The sequence below is a fragment of the Periplaneta americana genome, chromosome 15 (assembly GCF_040183065.1).
Source record: "Periplaneta americana isolate PAMFEO1 chromosome 15, P.americana_PAMFEO1_priV1, whole genome shotgun sequence".
Classification (NCBI taxonomy): Eukaryota; Metazoa; Arthropoda; class Insecta; order Blattodea; family Blattidae; genus Periplaneta; species Periplaneta americana.
In genome coordinates this window covers 16,910,512-16,930,738 of record NC_091131.1, presented here as the reverse complement: position 1 = coordinate 16,930,738, position 20,227 = coordinate 16,910,512, and the positions used below count along the sequence as shown (strand labels likewise).

Here is a 20,227-nt window from a genome sequence, read left to right as displayed (position 1 = left end):
CCCCTGGTTCGCTTCGTTCTCCTTGTGTAGAAAAATTTCTTTTTTGGAAGGTCAAAATGCCCGATTTTTGAAATTTTGCCGGTCTCTCCTGTCCAAACGCACGGGAATAGAAACCTGTCCTTTACACCAGAGATTGTGTTTGAGGAGCTGAATTCAACGCACTCTTCGGCTTTATTCTCACTTGAAGCACTGGGGAATTATGGCGGCTAGATTGCCGGCAGAATAGTGGTTTAAACCCTTCCCATTTTTTTTTTCGAAAATCAACTTGTGTTCGCAATTCCCGGCTTGAGGCTAACATGTAACAAGTAAGTCAAGGGGGAATACAGGACCGTATCCCGTTCCTCGGTAGGGTCATTATTCCCGGAATTAGAGACCGAAATAACATAGGTACCGGAAAAAAAAGTGTAGAAGAAAGTGCGGCGGATTTGCTGGATTTTCACGGTGGTTATTACTGAGGATACCTGGATGCTACAGCTAAAAGGGCGGGCCCCTGGTCCGCTTCGTTCTCCTTGTGTAGAAAAATTTCTTTTTTGGAAGGTCAAAATGCCCGATTTTTGAAATTTTGCCCGTCTCTCCTGTCCAAACGCACGGGGATAGAAAGTTGTGCTTCACACCAGAAATAGAGTTTGAGGAGCTGAATTCAACGCACTCTTCGGCTTTATTGTCACTTCAAGCACTGAGGAATTATGGCGGCTAGAATGTCGGCAGAATAGTGGTTTTTTTTCGAAAATCAAGTTGTGTTCGCGATTCCCGGTTTGAGGCTATCGTGTAACAAGTAAGTCAAGGGGGAATACAGGACCGTATCCCGTTCCGCGGTAGGGTCATTATTCCCGGAATTAGAGACCGAAATACCATAGGTACCGGAAAAAAAAGTGTAGAAGAAAGTGCGGCGGATTTGCTGGATTTTCACGGTGGTTATTAATGAGGATACCTGGATGCTACAGCTAAAAGAGCGGGCCCCTGGTTCGCTTCGTTCTCCTTGTGTAGAAAAATTTCTTTTTTGGAAGGTCAAAGTGCCCGATTTTTTAAATTTTGCCGGTCTCTCCTGTCCAAACGCACGGGGATAGAAAGTTGTCCTTTACACCAGAGATAGAGTTTGAGGAGCTGATTTCAACGCACTCTTCGGCTTTATTGTCACTTCAAGCACTGAGGAATTATGGCGGCTAGAATGTCGGCAGAATAGTGGTTTAAACCCTTCCCATTTTTTTTTTTTTTCGAAAATCAACATGTGTTCGCGATTACCGGTTTGAGGCTATCGTGTAACAAGTAAGTCAAGGGGGAATACAGGACCGTATCCCGTTCCTCGTTAGGGTCATTATTCCCGGAATTAGAGACCGAAATACCATAGGTACCGGAAAAAAAAGTGTAGAAGAAAGTGCGGCGGATTTGCTGGATTTTCACGGTGGTTGTTACTGAGGATACCTGGATGCTACAGCTAAAAGGGCGGGCCCCTGGTTCGCTTCGTTCTCCTTGTGTAGAAAAATTTCTTTTTTGGAAGGTCAAAATGCCCGATTTTTTTAAATTTGGCCGTCTCTCCTGTCCAAACGCACGGGGGTAGAAAGTTGTCCTTTATATCGGAGATAGAGTTTGACGAGCTGAATTCAACGTACTCTTCGGCTTTATTCTCGCTTGAAGCACTGTGGAATTATGGCGGCAAGAATGTTGGCAGAAAATCAACTTGTGTTCGCGAGTCCCGGTTTGAGGCTATCGTGTAAGTGGTAAGTCAAGGGTTAATACAGGACCGCATCCCGTTCCTCGTTAGGGTCATTATTCCAGCAATTAGAGACCGAAATACCATAGGTACCGGAAAAAAAAGTGTTGAAAAAAGTGCGTCGGATTTGCTGGATTTTCGCGGTGGTTATTACTGAGGATACCTGGATGCTACAGTTAAAAGGGCGGGCCCCTGGTTCGCTTCGTTCTCCTTGTGTAGAAAAATTTCTTTTTTGGAAGGTCAAAATGCCCGATTTTTGAAATTTTGCCGGTCTCTCCTGTCCAAACGCACGGGGATAGAAACCTGTCCTTTACACCAGAGATTGTGTTTGAGGAGCTGAATTCAACGCACTCTTCGGCTTTATTTTCACTTGAAGCACTGGGGAATTATGGCGGCTAGAATGTCGGCAGAATAGTGGTTTAAACCCTTCCCATTTTTTTTTTTCGAAAATCAACTTGTGTTCGCAATTCCCGGCTTGAGGCTAATATGTAACAAGTAAGTCAAGGGGGAATACAGGACCGTATCCCGTTCCTCGGTAGGGTCATTAATCCCGGAATTAGAGACCGAAATACCACAGGTACCGGAAAAAAAGGGTAGAAAAAAGTGCGGCGGATTTGCTGGATTTTCACGGTGGTTATTACTGAGGATACCTGGATGGTACAGTTAAAAGGGCGGGCCCTTGGTTCGCTTCGTTCCCCTTGTGTAGAAAAATTTCTTTTTTGGAAGGTCAAAATGCCCGATTTTTGAAATTTTGCCGGTCTCTCCTGTCCAAACGCACGGGGATAGAAATTTGTCCTTTACACCAGTGTTAGAGTTTGAGGAGCTGAATTCAACACTCTTCGGCTTTATTCTCACTTGAAGCACTGAGGAATTATGGCGGCTAGAATGTCGGCAGAATAGTGGATCCCATTTTTTTTCGAAAATCAACTTGAGTTCGCGAGTCCCGGATGGAGGCTATTGTGTAACAGGTAAGTCAAGGGGGAATACATTACCGTATCCCGTTCCTCGGTAGGGTCATTATTCCCGGAATTAGAGACCGAAATACCATAGGTACCGGAAAAAAAAGTGTAGAAGAAAGTGCGGCGGATTTGCTGGATTTTCACGGTGGTTATTACTGAGGATACCTGGATGCTACAGTTAAAAGGCGGGCCCCTGGTTCGCTTCGTTCTCCTTGTGTAGAAAATTTTCTTTTTTGGAATGTCAATATGCCCGATTTTTGAAATTTTGCCGGTCTCTCCAGTCCAAACGCACGGGGATAGAAAGTTGTCCTTTACACCAGAGATAGAGTTTGAGGAGCGGAATTCAACGCACTCATCGGCTTTATTCTCTCTTGAAGCACTGAGGAATTATGGCGGCTAGAATGTCGGCAGAATAGTGGTTTACCTTTCACATTTTTTTTCGAAAATCAACTTCTGTTCGCGATTCCCTGTTTGAGGCTATCGTGTAACAAGGAAGTCAAGGGGGAATACAGGACCGTATCCCGTTCCTCGGTAGGGTCATTATTCCCGAAATTAGAGACCGCAATACCATACGTACCGGAAAAAAAAGTGTAGAAAAAAGTGCGGCGGTTTTTCTGGATTTTCACGCAGGTTATTACTGTGTATACCTGGATGCTACAGTTAAAAGTGTGGGCCCTTGGTTCGCTTCGTTCTCCTTGTGTAGAAAAATTTCTTTTTTCGAATGTCAAAATGCCCGACTTTTTAAATTTTGCCGGTCTCCCCTGTCCAAACGCACGGGGATAGAAACCTGTCCATTACACCAGAGATAGAGGTTGGGGAGCTGAATTCAACGCACTCTTCGGGGAATACAGGACCGTATCCCGTTCCTCGTTAGGGTCATTATTCCCGGAATTAGAGACCGAAATACCATAGGTACCGCAAAAAAAGTGTATCAAAAAAATCGGCGGATTTGCTGGATTATCACGGTGGTTATTACTGAGGATACTGGATATTAAAAGTTAAAATGGCGGGCCCCTGGTACGCTTCGTTCTCCTTCTGTAGAAAAATTTCTTATTCGGATGGTCAAAATGCCCGATTTTTTAAATTTTGCCGGTCTCTCCTGTCCAAACGCACGGGTATAGAAAGTTGTCCTTTATACCAGAGATAGAGTTTGAGGAGCTGAATTCAACGGACTCTTCGGCTTTATTCTCACTTGAAGCACTGAGGAATTATGGCGGCTAGAATGTCGGCAGAATAGTGGTTTACCTTCTCATTTTTTTTTTTTTTTTTTTCGAAAATCAACTTGTGTTCGCGATTCCCGGTTTGAGGCTATCGTGTAACACGTAAGTCAAGGGGGAATGCAGGACCGTATCCTGTTCCACGGTAGGGTAATTATTCCCGGAATTAGAGACCGAAATACCATAGGTACCGGAAAATAAAGTGTAGATAAAAGTGCGGCGGATTTGCTGGATTTTCACGGTGGTTATTACTGAGGATACCTGGATGCTACAGTTAAAAGGCCGGGCCCCTGGTTCGCTTCGTTCTCCTTGTGTAGAAAAGTTTCTTTTTTGGAAGGTCAAAATGCCCGATTTTTGAGATTTTGCCGGTCTCACCTGTCCAAACGCTCGGGGATAAAAAGTTGTCCTTTACACCAGTGATAGAGTTTGAGGAGCTGAATTCAAGGCACTCATCGGCTTTATTCTCTCTTGAAGCACTGAGGAATTATGGCGGCTAGAATGCCGGCAGATTAGTGGTTTACCTTTCACATTTTTTTTCGAAAATCATCTTCTGTTCGCGATTCCCTGTTTGAGGCTATCGTGTAACAAGGAGGTCAAGGGGGAATACAGGACCGTATCCCGTTCCTCGGTAGGGTCATTATTCCCGGAATTAGAGACCGAAATACCATAGGTACCGGAAAAAAAAGTGTAGAAAAAAGTGCGGCGGTTTTTCTGGATTTTCACGCTGGTTATTACTGTGTATACCTGGATGCTACAGTTAAAAGTGTGGGCCCTTGGTTCGCTTCGTTCTCCTTGTGTAGAAAAATTTCTTTTTTCGAATGTCAAAATGCCCGATTTTTTAAATTTTGCCGGTCTCTCCTGTCCAAACGCACGGTGATAGAAACCTGTCCTTTACACCAAAGATAGAGGTAGAGGAGCTGAATTCAACGCACTCTTCGGGGAATAGAGGACCGTATCCCGTTCCTCGTTAGGGTCATTATTCCCGGAATTAGAGACCGAAATACCATAGGTACCGGAAAAAAAAGTGTTGAAGAAAGTGCGGCGGATTTGCTGGATTTTCACTGTGGTTATTACTGAGGATACCTGGATGCTACAGTTAAACGGGAGGGCCCTTGCTTCGCTTCGTTCTCCTTGTGTAGAAAAATTTCTTTTTTGGAAGGTCAAAATGCCCGATTTTTGAAATTTTGCCGGTCTCTCCTGTCCAAACGCACGGGGATAGAAATTTGTCCTTTACACCAGAGTTAGAGTTTGAGGAGCTGAATTCAACACTCTTCGGCTTTATTCTCGCTTGAAGCACTGAGGAATTATGGCGGCTAGAATGTCGGCAGAATAGTGGTTTACCATCCCATTATTTTTTCGAAAATCAACTTGTGTTCGCGATTCCCGGTTTGAGGCTGTCGTGTAACAAGTCAAGGGTTAATACAGGACCGTATCCCGTTCCTCGGTAGGGTCATTATTCCCGGAATTAGAGACCGAAATACCATAGGTACCGGAAAAAAAAGTGTAGAAGAAAGTGCGGCGGATTTGCTGGATTTTCACGGTGGTTATTACTGAGGATACCTGGATGCTACAGTTAAAAGGCGGGCCCCTGGTTCGCTTCGTTCTCCTTGTGTAGAAAATTTTCTTTTTTGGAATGTCAATATGCCCGATTTTTGAAATTTTGCCGGTCTCTCCAGTCCAAACGCACGGGGATAGAAAGTTGTCCTTTACACCAGAGATAGAGTTTGAGGAGCGGAATTCAACGCACTCATCGGCTTTATTCTCTCTTGAAGCACTGAGGAATTATGGCGGCTAGAATGTCGGCAGAATAGTGGTTTACCTTTCACATTTTTTTTCGAAAATCAACTTCTGTTCGCGATTCCCTGTTTGAGGCTATCATGTAACAAGGAAGTCAAGGGGGAATACAGGACCGTATCCCGTTCCTCGGTAGGGTCATTATTCCCGGAATTAGAGACCGAAATACCATAGGTACCGGAAAAAAAAGTGTAGAAAAAAGTGCGGCGGTTTTTCTGGATTTTCACGCAGGTTATTACTGTGTATACCTGGATGCTACAGTTAAAAGTGTGGGCCCTTGGTTCGCTTCGTTCCCCTTGTGTAGAAAAATTTCTTTTTTCGAATGTCAAAATGCCCGATTTTTTAAATTTTGCCGGTCTCTCCTGTCCAAACGCACGGTGATAGAAACCTGTCCTTTACACCAAAGATAGAGGTAGAGGAGCTGAATTCAACGCACTCTTCGGGGAATAGAGGACCGTATCCCGTTCCTCGTTAGGGTCATTATTCCCGGAATTAGAGACCGAAATACCATAGGTACCGGAAAAAAAAGTGTTGAAGAAAGTGCGGCGGATTTGCTGGATTTTCACTGTGGTTATTACTGAGGATACCTGGATGCTACAGTTAAACGGGAGGGCCCTTGCTTCGCTTCGTTCTCCTTGTGTAGAAAAATTTCTTTTTTGGAAGGTCAAAATGCCCGATTTTTGAAATTTTGCCGGTCTCTCCTGTCCAAACGCACGGGGATAGAAATTTGCCCTTTACACCAGAGTTAGAGTTTGAGGAGCTGAATTCAACACTCTTCGGCTTTATTCTCGCTTGAAGCACTGAGGAATTATGGCGGCTAGAATGTCGGCAGAATAGTGGTTTACCATCCCATTATTTTTTCGAAAATCAACTTGTGTTCGCGATTCCCGGTTTGAGGCTGTCGTGTAACAAGTCAAGGGTTAATACAGGACCGTATCCCGTTCCTCGGTAGGGTCATTATTCCCGGAATTAGAGACCGAAATACCATAGGTACCGGAAAAAAAAGTGTAGAAGAAAGTGCGGCGGATTTGCTGGATTTTCACGGTGGTTATTACTGAGGATACCTGGATGCTACAGTAAAAGGCGGGCCCCTGGTTCGCTTCGTTCTCCTTGTGTAGAAAATTTTCTTTTTTGGAATGTCAATATGCCCGATTTTTGAAATTTTGCCGGTCTCTCCAGTCCAAACGCACGGGGATAGAAAGTTGTCCTTTACACCAGAGATAGAGTTTGAGGAGCGGAATTCAACGCACTCATCGGCTTTATTCTCTCTTGAAGCACTGAGGAATTATGGCGGCTAGAATGTCGGCAGAATAGTGGTTTACCTTTCACATTTTTTTTCGAAAATCAACTTCTGTTCGCGATTCCCTGTTTGAGGCTATCATGTAACAAGGAAGTCAAGGGGGAATACAGGACCGTATCCCGTTCCTCGGTAGGGTCATTATTCCCGGAATTAGAGACCGAAATACCATAGGTACCGGAAAAAAAAGTGTAGAAAAAAGTGCGGCGGTTTTTCTGGATTTTCACGCAGGTTATTACTGTGTATACCTGGATGCTACAGTTAAAAGTGTGGGCCCTTGGTTCGCTTCGTTCTCCTTGTGTAGAAAAATTTCTTTTTTCGAATGTCAAAATGCCCGACTTTTTAAATTTTGCCGGTCTCCCCTGTCCAAACGCACGGGGATAGAAACCTGTCCTTTACACCAGAGATAGAGGTTGGGGAGCTGAATTCAACGCACTCTTCGGGGAATACAGGACCGTATCCCGTTCCTCGTTAGGGTCATTATTCCCGGAATTAGAGACCGAAATACCATAGGTACCGCAAAAAAAGTGTATCAAAAAAATCGGCGGATTTGCTGGATTATCACGGTGGTTATTACTGAGGATACCTGGATATTAAAAGTTAAAATGGCGGGCCCCTGGTACGCTTCGTTCTCCTTCTGTAGAAAAATTTCTTATTCGGATGGTCAAAATGCCCAATTTTTTAAATTTTGCCGGTCTCTCCTGTCCAAACGCACGGGTATAGAAAGTTGTTCTTTATACCAGAGATAGAGTTTGAGGAGCTGAATTCAACGGACTCTTCGGCTTTATTCTCACTTGAAGCACTGAGGAATTATGGCGGCTAGAATGTCGGCAGAATAGTGGTTTACCTTCTCATTTTTTTTTTTTTTTCGAAAATCAACTTGTGTTCGCGATTCCCGGTTTGAGGCTATCGTGTAACACGTAAGGCAAGGGGGAATGCAGGACCGTATCCTGTTCCACGGTAGGGTCATTATTCCCGGAATTAGAGACCGAAATACCATAGGTACCGGAAAATAAAGTGTAGATAAAAGTGCGGCGGATTTGCTGGATTTTCACGGTGGTTATTACTGAGGATACCTGGATGCTACAGTTAAAAGGCCGGGCCCCTGGTTCGCTTCGTTCTCCTTGTGTAGAAAAATTTCTTTTTTGGAAGGTCAAAATGCCCGATTTTTGAGATTTTGCCGGTCTCACCTGTCCAAACGCTCGGGGATAAAAAGTTGTCCTTTACACCAGTGATAGAGTTTGAGGAGCTGAATTCAAGGCACTCATCGGCTTTATTCTCTCTTGAAGCACTGAGGAATTATGGCGGCTAGAATGCCGGCAGAATAGTGGTTTACCTTTCACATTTTTTTTCGAAAATCATCTTCTGTTCGCGATTCCCTGTTTGAGGCTATCGTGTAACAAGGAGGTCAAGGGGGAATACAGGACCGTATCCCGTTCCTCGGTAGGGTCATTATTCCCGGAATTAGAGACCGAAATACCATAGGTACCGGAAAAAAAAGTGTAGAAAAAAGTGCGGCGGTTTTTCTGGATTTTCACGCTGGTTATTACTGTGTATACCTGGATGCTACAGTTAAAAGTGTGGGCCCTTGGTTCGCTTCGTTCCCCTTGTGTAGAAAAATTTCTTTTTTCGAATGTCAAAATGCCCGATTTTTTAAATTTTGCCGGTCTCTCCTGTCCAAACGCACGGTGATAGAAACCTGTCCTTTACACCAAAGATAGAGGTAGAGGAGCTGAATTCAACGCACTCTTCGGGGAATAGAGGACCGTATCCCGTTCCTCGTTAGGGTCATTATTCCCGGAATTAGAGACCGAAATACCATAGGTACCGGAAAAAAAAGTGTTGAAGAAAGTGCGGCGGATTTGCTGGATTTTCACTGTGGTTATTACTGAGGATACCTGGATGCTACAGTTAAACGGGAGGGCCCTTGCTTCGCTTCGTTCTCCTTGTGTAGAAAAATTTCTTTTTTGGAAGGTCAAAATGCCCGATTTTTGAAATTTTGCCGGTCTCTCCTGTCCAAACGCACGGGGATAGAAATTTGCCCTTTACACCAGAGTTAGAGTTTGAGGAGCTGAATTCAACACTCTTCGGCTTTATTCTCGCTTGAAGCACTGAGGAATTATGGCGGCTAGAATGTCGGCAGAATAGTGGTTTACCATCCTATTATTTTTTCGAAAATCAACTTGTGTTCGCGATTCCCGGTTTGAGGCTGTCGTGTAACAAGTCAAGGGTTAATACAGGACCGTATCCCGTTCCTCGGTAGGGTCATTATTCCCGGAATTAGAGACCGAAATACCATAGGTACCGGAAAAAAAAGTGTAGAAGAAAGTGCGGCGGATTTGCTGGATTTTCACGGTGGTTATTACTGAGGATACCTGGATGCTACAGTTAAAAGGCGGGCCCCTGGTTCGCTTCGTTCTCCTTGTGTAGAAAATTTTCTTTTTTGGAATGTCAATATGCCCGATTTTTGAAATTTTGCCGGTCTCTCCAGTCCAAACGCACGGGGATAGAAAGTTGTCCTTTACACCAGAGATAGAGTTTGAGGAGCGGAATTCAACGCACTCATCGGCTTTATTCTCTCTTGAAGCACTGAGGAATTATGGCGGCTAGAATGTCGGCAGAATAGTGGTTTACCTTTCACATTTTTTTTCGAAAATCAACTTCTGTTCGCGATTCCCTGTTTGAGGCTATCATGTAACAAGGAAGTCAAGGGGGAATACAGGACCGTATCCCGTTCCTCGGTAGGGTCATTATTCCCGGAATTAGAGACCGAAATACCATAGGTACCGGAAAAAAAAGTGTAGAAAAAAGTGCGGCGGTTTTTCTGGATTTTCACGCAGGTTATTACTGTGTATACCTGGATGCTACAGTTAAAAGTGTGGGCCCTTGGTTCGCTTCGTTCTCCTTGTGTAGAAAAATTTCTTTTTTCGAATGTCAAAATGCCCGACTTTTTAAATTTTGCCGGTCTCCCCTGTCCAAACGCACGGGGATAGAAACCTGTCCTTTACACCAGAGATAGAGGTTGGGGAGCTGAATTCAACGCACTCTTCGGGGAATACAGGACCGTATCCCGTTCCTCGTTAGGGTCATTATTCCCGGAATTAGAGACCGAAATACCATAGGTACCGCAAAAAAAGTGTATCAAAAAAATCGGCGGATTTGCTGGATTATCACGGTGGTTATTACTGAGGATACCTGGATATTAAAAGTTAAAATGGCGGGCCCCTGGTACGCTTCGTTCTCCTTCTGTAGAAAAATTTCTTATTCGGATGGTCAAAATGCCCAATTTTTTAAATTTTGCCGGTCTCTCCTGTCCAAACGCACGGGTATAGAAAGTTGTCCTTTATACCAGAGATAGAGTTTGAGGAGCTGAATTCAACGGACTCTTCGGCTTTATTCTCACTTGAAGCACTGAGGAATTATGGCGGCTAGAATGTCGGCAGAATAGTGGTTTACCTTCTCATTTTTTTTTTTTTTTTCGAAAATCAACTTGTGTTCGCGATTCCCGGTTTGAGGCTATCGTGTAACACGTAAGTCAAGGGGGAATGCAGGACCGTATCCTGTTCCACGGTAGGGTCATTATTCCCGGAATTAGAGACCGAAATACCATAGGTACCGGAAAATAAAGTGTAGATAAAAGTGCGGCGGATTTGCTGGATTTTCACGGTGGTTATTACTGAGGATACCTGGATGCTACAGTTAAAAGGCCGGGCCCCTGGCTCGCTTCGTTCTCCTTGTGTAGAAAAATTTCTTTTTTGGAAGGTCAAAATGCCCGATTTTTGAAATTTTGCCGGTCTCACCTGTCCAAACGCTCGGGGATAAAAAGTTGTCCTTTACACCAGTGATAGAGTTTGAGGAGCTGAATTCAACGCACTCATCGGCTTTATTCTCTCTTGAAGCACTGAGGAATTATGGCGGCTAGAATGCCGGCAGAATAGTGGTTTACCTTTCACATTTTTTTTCGAAAATCATCTTCTGTTCGCGATTCCCTGTTTGAGGCTATCGTGTAACAAGGAAGTCAAGGGGGAATACAGGACCGTATCCCGTTCCTCGGTAGGGTCATTATTCCCGGAATTAGAGTTCGAAATACCATAGGTACCGGAAAAAAAAGTGTAGAAAAAAGTGCGGCGGTTTTTCTGGATTTTCACGCTGGTTATTACTGTGTATATCTGGATGCTACAGTTAAAAGTGTGGGCCCTTGGTTCGCTTCGTTCTCCTTGTGTAGAAAAATTTCTTTTTTCGAATGTCAAAATGCCCGATTTTTTAAATTTTGCCGGTCTCTCCTGTCCAAACGCACGGTGATAGAAACCTGTCCTTTACACCAAAGATAGAGGTAGAGGAGCTGAATTCAACGCACTCTTCGGGGAATAGAGGACCGTATCCCGTTCCTCGTTAGGGTCAATATTCCCGGAATTAGAGACCGAAATACCATAGGTACCGGAAAAAAAAGTGTTGAAGAAAGTGCGGCGGATTTGCTGGATTTTCACTGTGGTTATTACTGAGGATACCTGGATGCTACAGTTAAACGGGAGGGCCCTTGCTTCGCTTCGTTCTCCTTGTGTAGAAAAATTTCTTTTTTGGAAGGTCAAAATGCCCGATTTTTGAAGTTTTGCCAGTCTCTCCTGTCCAAACGCACGGGGATAGAAATTTGTCCTTTACACCAGAGTTAGAGTTTGAGGAGCTGAATTCAACACTCTTCGGCTTTATTCTCGCTTGAAGCACTGAGGAATTATGGCGGCTAGAATGTCGGCAGAATAGTGGTTTACCATCCCATTATTTTTTCGAAAATCAACTTGTGTTCGCGATTCCCGGTTTGAGGCTGTCGTGTAACAAGTCAAGGGTTAATACAGGACCGTATCCCGTTCCTCGGTAGGGTCATTATTCCCGGAATTAGAGACCGAAATACCATAGGTACCGGAAAAAAAAGTGTAGAAAAAGTGCAGCGGATTTGCTGGATTTTCACGGTGTTTATTACTGAGGATACCTGGATGGAGCAGTTAAAAGGGCGGGCCCCTGGTTCGCTTCGTTCCCCTTATGTAGAAAAATTTCATTTTTGGAAGTTCAAAATGCCCGATTTTTTAAATTTTGCCGGTCTCTCCTGTCCAAACGCACGGGGATAGAAAGCTGTCCTTTACACCAGAGATTGAGTTCGAGGAGCTGAATTGAACGCATTCTTCGGCTCTATTCTCGCTTGAAGCACTGAGGAATTATGGCATCTAGAATGTTGGCAGAATATATTTTTTCGAAAATCAACTTGTGTTCGCGAGTCCCGGTTTGAGGCTATCGTGTAAAAGGTAAGTCAAGGGGGAATACAGGACCGTACCCCGTTCCTCGGTAGGGTCATTATTCCCGGAATTAGAGACCGAAATACCATAGGTAGCGGAAAATAAAGTGTAGAAAAAAGTGCGGCGGATATGCTGGATTTTCACGGTGGTTATTACTGAGGATACCTGGATGCTACAGATAAAAGGGGGGGCACCTGGTTCGCTTCATTCTCCTTGTGTAGAAAAATTTCTTTTTTGGAAGGTCAAAATGCCGGATTTTTTAAAATTTGCCGATCTCTCCTGTCTAAATCCATGGGGATAGAAAGTTGTCCTTTACACCAGAGTTAGAGTTTGAGGAGCTGAATTCAACGCAGTCTTCGTCTTTATTCTCACTTGAAGCACTGTGGAATTATGGCGGCTAGAATGTCGGCAGAATAGTGGATTAAAACACTTCCCATTTTGTTTTCAAAAATCAACTTGTGTTCCCGATTCCCGGTTTGAGGCTATCGTGTAACAAGTAAGTCAAGGGGTAATGCAGGACCATATCCCGTTCCTCGGTAGGGTCATTATTCCCGGAATTAGAGACCGAAATACCATAGGTACCGGAAAAAAAAGTGTAGAAAAAAGTGCGGCGGATTTGCTGGATTTTCACGGTGCTTATTACTGAGGATACCTGGATGGTACAGTTAAAAGGGCGGGCCCCTGCTTCGCTTCGTTCTCCTTGTGTGGAGAATTTTTTTTTTTTTGAATGGTAAAAATGCCCGATTTTTTTAAATTTTGCCGGTGTCTCCTGTCCAAACGCACGGAGATAGAAAGTTGTCCTTTACACGAGACATAGAGTTTGAGGAGCTGAATTCAACGCACTCTTCTGCTTTATTCTCACTTGAAGCATTGAGGAATTTTGGCGGCTGGAATGTCGAAACGAACAATGTCGAAAATCAACTTGTGTTCGCTATTCCCGGTTTGAGGCTATCGTGTAACAAGTAAGGCAAGGGGGAATAGAGGACCGCATCCCGTTCGTCGGTAGCGCCATTATTTCCGGAGTTATTGGCAATATCGATTGACGGAATGTGTACTTTTATTCCCCCTTGACTTACTTCGGATACAATAACATCAAAATGGCAATCTCAAACACAAACTGATTATCAAGAAAAAATACTTCTATTGCTACAACATTCTCGCTCCATATCTCCGCCATATGTGTATATATAACAAAGTTGATAAATGCGGCGAATAGGTCTCGACGAACTGTATGAGTAGTGTAAAATGCAACTGTGTGTCCCCTGGCATATGGACGGTAGGGGCCGTGAAATTTAAAAAACGTGGTAATTTTTGCCTACCAACACAGAATTTTCTCTACACAAGTAGAACGTAGGTGCTCACAGACCCGTCCTTTTCACTGTAGCAACAACGCATGTTTACTAATATTTACGAATAAAATCCAGTAAATCGCTTGCACTTTTTTGTAGTGTTGTGATCTTGAGCTGGCCATTGTTTCTTCCCTTGTAGTGAGGGAATTCTTCTTGACAATGATTGTTGTTTGCCATTAGGTGCAATTGTCAATAAAAAAATTTGCCGCACTCGTGAACAGAGAATATTTTCTAAGTCCACTACGAGTCACAGCGATGTTGCACGATGCGTGTGCTTTTGGATGCAGTTCCAGAACTATGAAATCATTCTATTATATGTGTCTCTTAGACCAGTGATAGAGTGCTCGCTTAGTGATTCGAAGGTTGTGAGTTCGGGCCCATTTAATGTTTTCATTTTATTTTTTAATCGTTCTTTAGCAATATAAATACGACATTATTGAAATTATCATTTTTATTCTGTTAACATTCTTTATCGATATGAATAATATTCAAGTTATATATATTTTATCGTTCTTTTAGCGATATAATTAATATTCAAGTTATAATTTGTTATATTTTGTTATCGTTCTTTAGCGACATGAATAATATTCAAATTACCATTTGTATTCTGTAATCGTTCGTTTGCAATATAACTAATATTCAAATTATCATTGTACTCTGTTATCATTCGTTAACGATATAAATAATATTCAAATTATCATTTGTATTCTATTATCGTTCGTTAACGATATAAATAATATTCAAATTATCATTTGTATTCTGTTATCGTTCGTTACCGATATAAATAATATTCAAATTATCCTCAAAATTTTGGCAATTAGTGTTGTTTTTGTCTCATCTCGAATCTCCTTTTTTGTAGTTTTTTAAAAATATATAATTTGTACTTTGTGTACCTTACTCCATCTGCAGCGTCTCTTTCTTCTATTTCACATTTTCTGACACTTATTACCATTGCGACGGACAAAATGTAGATTTGAAATTGGGCAAAAGACTTCATTTAGTTACCAAGTCCAAGTTCAAAATTGTGGTATGTTCGAAACTGAGACTATTATTTTGAATTGAATGTAATTATTTAATTCCATGATTATAGTTATATATTCTAATGTGGGATGTGTTTGGAATGTTTGATTTTCCAGTTATGAATATTTTTCCTTTGGCATTCTTCATTTGCTTTGTCTTGTTCATGTATTTCATGATGTCTTTGTTGCATTGTTGATTTGAAACATAGAGATATTAGAGCCATAACATTGCTTATGTTTGCAGGCTGATTCCTCGGGTAGATGGTAGCATGTCGCTGGATTGCCTGACAGTGATGTTTCGTTCATGTCGCAGACTGGTGTGATCAAATTTGCAGCACTGTCCTCGTGACATGCTACAGCTGGACACGTAACAAGTTGCAATGTGAGTAGAAGGCAAGAGTGAGTGGTTTAGTTAAATAATACAAGTTAATTTCATGAAGTGTATTAAACATCTTAATTGCAGTATAGATACGAGTATGTGTAATATGTATAAAGGAATAGAGGAAAAATAATTCTTAACAATAAGAGGAGACATACTGTAAACTGCATAAAAGCTAATTTCATTGTCAATGATTTTCAGTATCCATCACGTTACAAGTGTTAATAGGAGGCTCACAGTATAAAATGTTGACGTCATTAGGATTAGTATTTCGTAAAGAGGTGTTGAAGGAATAGATGATGGAGATGCAATGTGTTATGAATAACCTTCAAAATAGTGACTATAGCATTACGTGAGTGGTGTTATAAGTTTATTATGGAATGTAGAAACAGGATATATTTAAGTCTATTTTAACAAAAGAATGTTTGTATAATGTTGAAATTTTTTAAAATGTACAGTATATTTGAATATAAATGTTTGACTATGCCCGTATACTTTGTATTTTATGACAATAAAGTTTAAGCGGATGGAATATACTTTTGATTGTATCTTTCAACATTCTAAGAGTATTATGCATTTTACAGAGACACCAGAAATGTCCAGGACCAAGAGGAGACCCGTCAGCTGCTAGGTGCCCCCTGGTACTGCATCCACTTGCACCGAACAGTGAGGTCTGGCACCGCTAGACATGGCCCCACTCGCCGTCCTGGACACACCGCAGGATGTGCCTACGAGTTTTGTCCCATGCAAATAGTGTGCGACGCCAGCAGATGGAACAGAGAGCAGCAAATCGCTGAAGCCCTTTTGAATATGTATGATGAGTAAAGATAGCGAAAAGCCGATAGTGGATTGTAATCCAGTGTAATACCACAATCTAGTGATTATGTATAGTCACGAAGCTTGAGTTGATGCCATGATGTGACTTTTTCATTAATTATACATATTAATGCTATATTATTGATATGAAAGTGAAATGTTTTGGGGTTACATAAGTAGATGTAGAGAATATCTTAAATTAGACCTTCATTTCTATAATTTACTTAGTGGCGGCTATTAAATAATATATATAAAACTACAAATCTTAATTAAGATAATATTCTTATAAAAAATCAAATATTGTTATACTTAATAATCAAGTGGGGTTGGATCTTTTTCATATACTTAATGGCGGTGTGATGTAGATATTTATATGCGTCATTCTCTTCAGTATTGACTCTAGAGAGCGTAAAAATTACAGTGCCTAAGGAAAGAGCAAAAGGTATTACTTAGTGATAAAATAAGAGATCTACAAAATTTTATAATTTCCCGATAATTTCTGCAAGATCTCTTAGCAAGATAAAATGATTTTGCCCTCTACATTTCAAGCTCTACATGCAGCAGCCATACCAATTGTTCGAAAGCATAGCAAACCTGACTTTTTTTAACTTTCACTTAAAATCCACAATAACATGAAATAGCTATTTCTTTACCCCCACATAAAAACCCACTGATCATCCTGACATTGTTACTTGCATTTTCGAGTTGAAACTCAAAAACTGAAAGTGTATAGATTAAAAAAAAGTATTTGGATAAAAAAAACCATTCAGAAGGAGTATGTTTCATTATTATGGAAGCAAATAACTTTCAAAATGGCTGGTATTCTTCATTGAAAACAAATCTGGAAAATTTTTATTTCAACGTCTAATGAACTTAGTATGCAGCATTTGCTGCACAAGCCACTAGTGTCTCCATAATATCATTTTTTTTGTTACAATTCAGGCGGAAACTCTTCACCCAATGCCATGACCAAACCATGAACAAACCTACAAATAATATGCCATTAACAACCCTATAAATGATAAATCATAAACTAGGTCACGAAATAAGCCTTAAGTAATAGAACCGTGTTTTGGTTGCAACCAAAGTTGGACATAGAGACCAGATGCCTCTTGACATTCGACAGTCAATAGTCAGTCGGTGAGACAGTTAAGTAATTGAACCGTTACTAGCAAGATGTCATCAATTCGACAAGAAGGCTTTATCCTCCCCTAAGGAAGAAACTTGGACTTTAATTCGATGGAATCAGGAGAAGAGTTCTCGCCGCCCAATGGCAGACGCCATTGGCAGAGACCAATTATATTTTGTAAGTAGAATCACATTAGTTATTTTACAACTTTAATAAATGATATTGCTATGAATTTGACTTCAATCACTAAAGTGAAGACTTCAAAATTGCGAATACCTTCACTACATTTGCAAGTAGGAAATCCCACCTTAATCCTCAATAGTTCTATTTTTTAGAATAGTGGTGTCAGAATCCTGATAGCATAACATAGAGTATAATTGTCGAATAATCAGGTATGATGAATATAGTAATCTCCGGTCGAATTTCCATCCGCCTTGTCCGAAGTAAGTTAATGCGGAATAGGTACAACACCGCATCCGCTCCTCGATAAGGCCATTATTTCAGGAGATTAGAGACTGAAATATTTTATGTGGGGGGAAAAAAATAAGTCTACAAAAAAGTCCAACGAATTTTCTCGATTTTATAGGTGAATATTAGCAAACATGTGGGGATGCTACAGTAAAAGAGCGTGTCTCTGAGCCCCTTTGTTTTCCTTGTGCAGAGCAAAATCTGCTTTTGAAAGTCAAAATGACCATTTTTTTTTTTTAAATTTTGCCGGCCTCTACCGTCCATATGCCTGGAGGCAGAGGGTTATCCCTCACATTACAGATAGAGTTCGAGGGGCTCTATTCGCCGCACTTATCAGCTTTGTTCTCACTGCACATACCAGAGAGTTTATAAATTAAATTAAAATAATTTAAAATAAAGTGAAATAAATCCATAAGAATTAAATTGAAATAAATTAAATTATAATAAAATATATGAAATAACATAAAATAAACTAAAATAGAATAACAAAACTGCAAATAAATTGGAGTAAATTAAATTAAATAGAATAAAATGAATTAAAATACATTTAATTAAAATGAAATAGTTTAAAATAAATGAAAATGAAACAAAAAAATTAAAATAAAGTAATTTAATATAAATTAAATTGAATTGAAATAAATGAAAGGATTACCTGTGTAATCCACACACAGAATTGGATTACCTATGTAATCCACACAGAATTGGAATACCTATGCAATGCACACACAGAATTGGATAACCTATGTAATCCACATACAGAATTGGATCACCATTCTAATCCACACAGAATTGTATCAGATATAGTATGTAATCCACACACAGAATTGGATTACATATGCAATCCACACACAAAATTGAATTACCTATGTAATCCACACACAGAATTGGATTACCTATATAATCGACACAGAATAGAAATACCTATGGAATCCACACAAAGAATTGGATTAGCTATATAATCTACACATAGAATTAGACTATTTATGTAATCCACACACACAGAATTGTATTACATGTGCAATCCAGAGAGAAAATTGAATTACATATGTAATCCACACATACAGCATTGAATTACCTATGTAGTCCACACAGAGTTTGATTATCTATGTAATCCACACACAGAATAGAATTGCCAATGTAATCCACACACAGAATTCGATTACCTGTGTAATCCACACACACACAGAATTGGATTACCTATGTAATCCACACACAGAATTGGATTACCCATGTAATCCACACACTGAATTGGATTACATATGTATTCCACACACACAATTGGATTACCTATGTAATCCACACACAGAATTGGATTACCTGTGAAATCCACACATACAGCATTAAATTACATATGCAGTGCACACACAGAATTGGATTATCTATGTAATCCACACACAATTGGATTACCTATGTAATCCACACACAGAATTGGATTACATATGCAGTGCACACACAGAATTGGATTACCTATGTAATCCACACATAGAATTGAATTACATATGTAATCCACACATACAGCATTGAATTACATATGCAATGCACATACAGAATTGGATTACCTATGTAATCCACACAGAACTGGATTACCTATGTAATCCACACACAGAATTGGATTACATGTGTAATCCACACACAGAATTGGATTACCTATGTAATCCACACATACAGCATTGAATTACATATGCAATGCACACACAGAATTGGATTATCTATGATACCCACACGCAGAATGGGATTACCAATGTAAACCACACACAGAATTGGATTACCTGTGTAATCCATACACACAGAATTGGATTACCTATGTAATCCACGCACAGAATTGGATTACCTATGTAATCCATACACAGAATTGGATTACATATGTATTCCACGCACAGAATTGGATTACCTATGTAATCCACATACAGAATTGGATAATCTATGTAATCCACATACAGAATTGGGTTACCATTCTAATCCACACAGAATTGTATCAGATATAGTTTGTAATCCACACACAGAATTGGATTACATATGCATTCCACACACAAAATTGAATTACCTATGTAATCCACACACGGAATTGGATTACCAATGTAATCGACACAGAATAGAAATACCTATGGAATCCTGACAAAGAATTGGATTAGCTATATAATCTACACATAGAATTAGACTATTTATGTAATCCAACACACAGAATTGTATTACATGTGCAATCCAGAGAGAAATTGAATTACATATGTGATCCACACATACAGCATTGAATTACCTATGTAGTCCACACAGAATTTGATTATCTATGTAATCCACACACAGAATAGGATTACGAATGTAATCCACACACAGAATTGGATTACCTGTGTAATCCACACACACAGAATTGGATTACCTGTGTAATCCACACACAGATTGTATTACCCATGTAATCCACACATAGAATTGGATTACATAAGTATTCCACACACACAATTGGATTACCTATGTAATCCACACACAGAATTGGATTACCTATGTAATCCACACACAGAATTGGATTACATATGTATTCCACGCACAGAATTTGATTACCTATGTAATCCACACACAGAATTGGATTACCTATGTAATCCACACACAGAATTGGATTACATATGTAATCCACATACAGAATTTGATTACATATGCAATGCACACACATAATAAAATTACCTATGTAATCCACACAATGGGGTTGCGTATATAATCCACATACAGAATTGAATTACCTATGTAATACAGACACAATAGGATTACTTATGTAATCCACACACAGAATTGGATTACCTATGTAATCCACACAC

At 40.6% G+C, this 20,227-nt stretch overlaps 1 long non-coding RNA gene across 2 annotated transcripts in view; it reads left to right on the top strand.

Annotated features, from left to right (window-relative positions):
- Positions 1-17,328, top strand: part of LOC138714685 (uncharacterized) — a 109,956-nt gene extending 92,628 nt beyond the window's left edge. Inside the window, exons 2-3 of one of the 2 annotated variants that reach the window (XR_011336062.1) lie at positions 14,876-15,013; positions 15,595-17,328. This is a non-coding gene — a long non-coding RNA (uncharacterized lncRNA). Of the gene's footprint in view, positions 1-14,875; positions 15,031-15,594 lie in introns of both variants that reach the window. The other variant, XR_011336061.1, reaches the window with a different exon arrangement.
- The last annotated feature ends 2,899 nt before the right edge of the window (positions 17,329-20,227 follow it).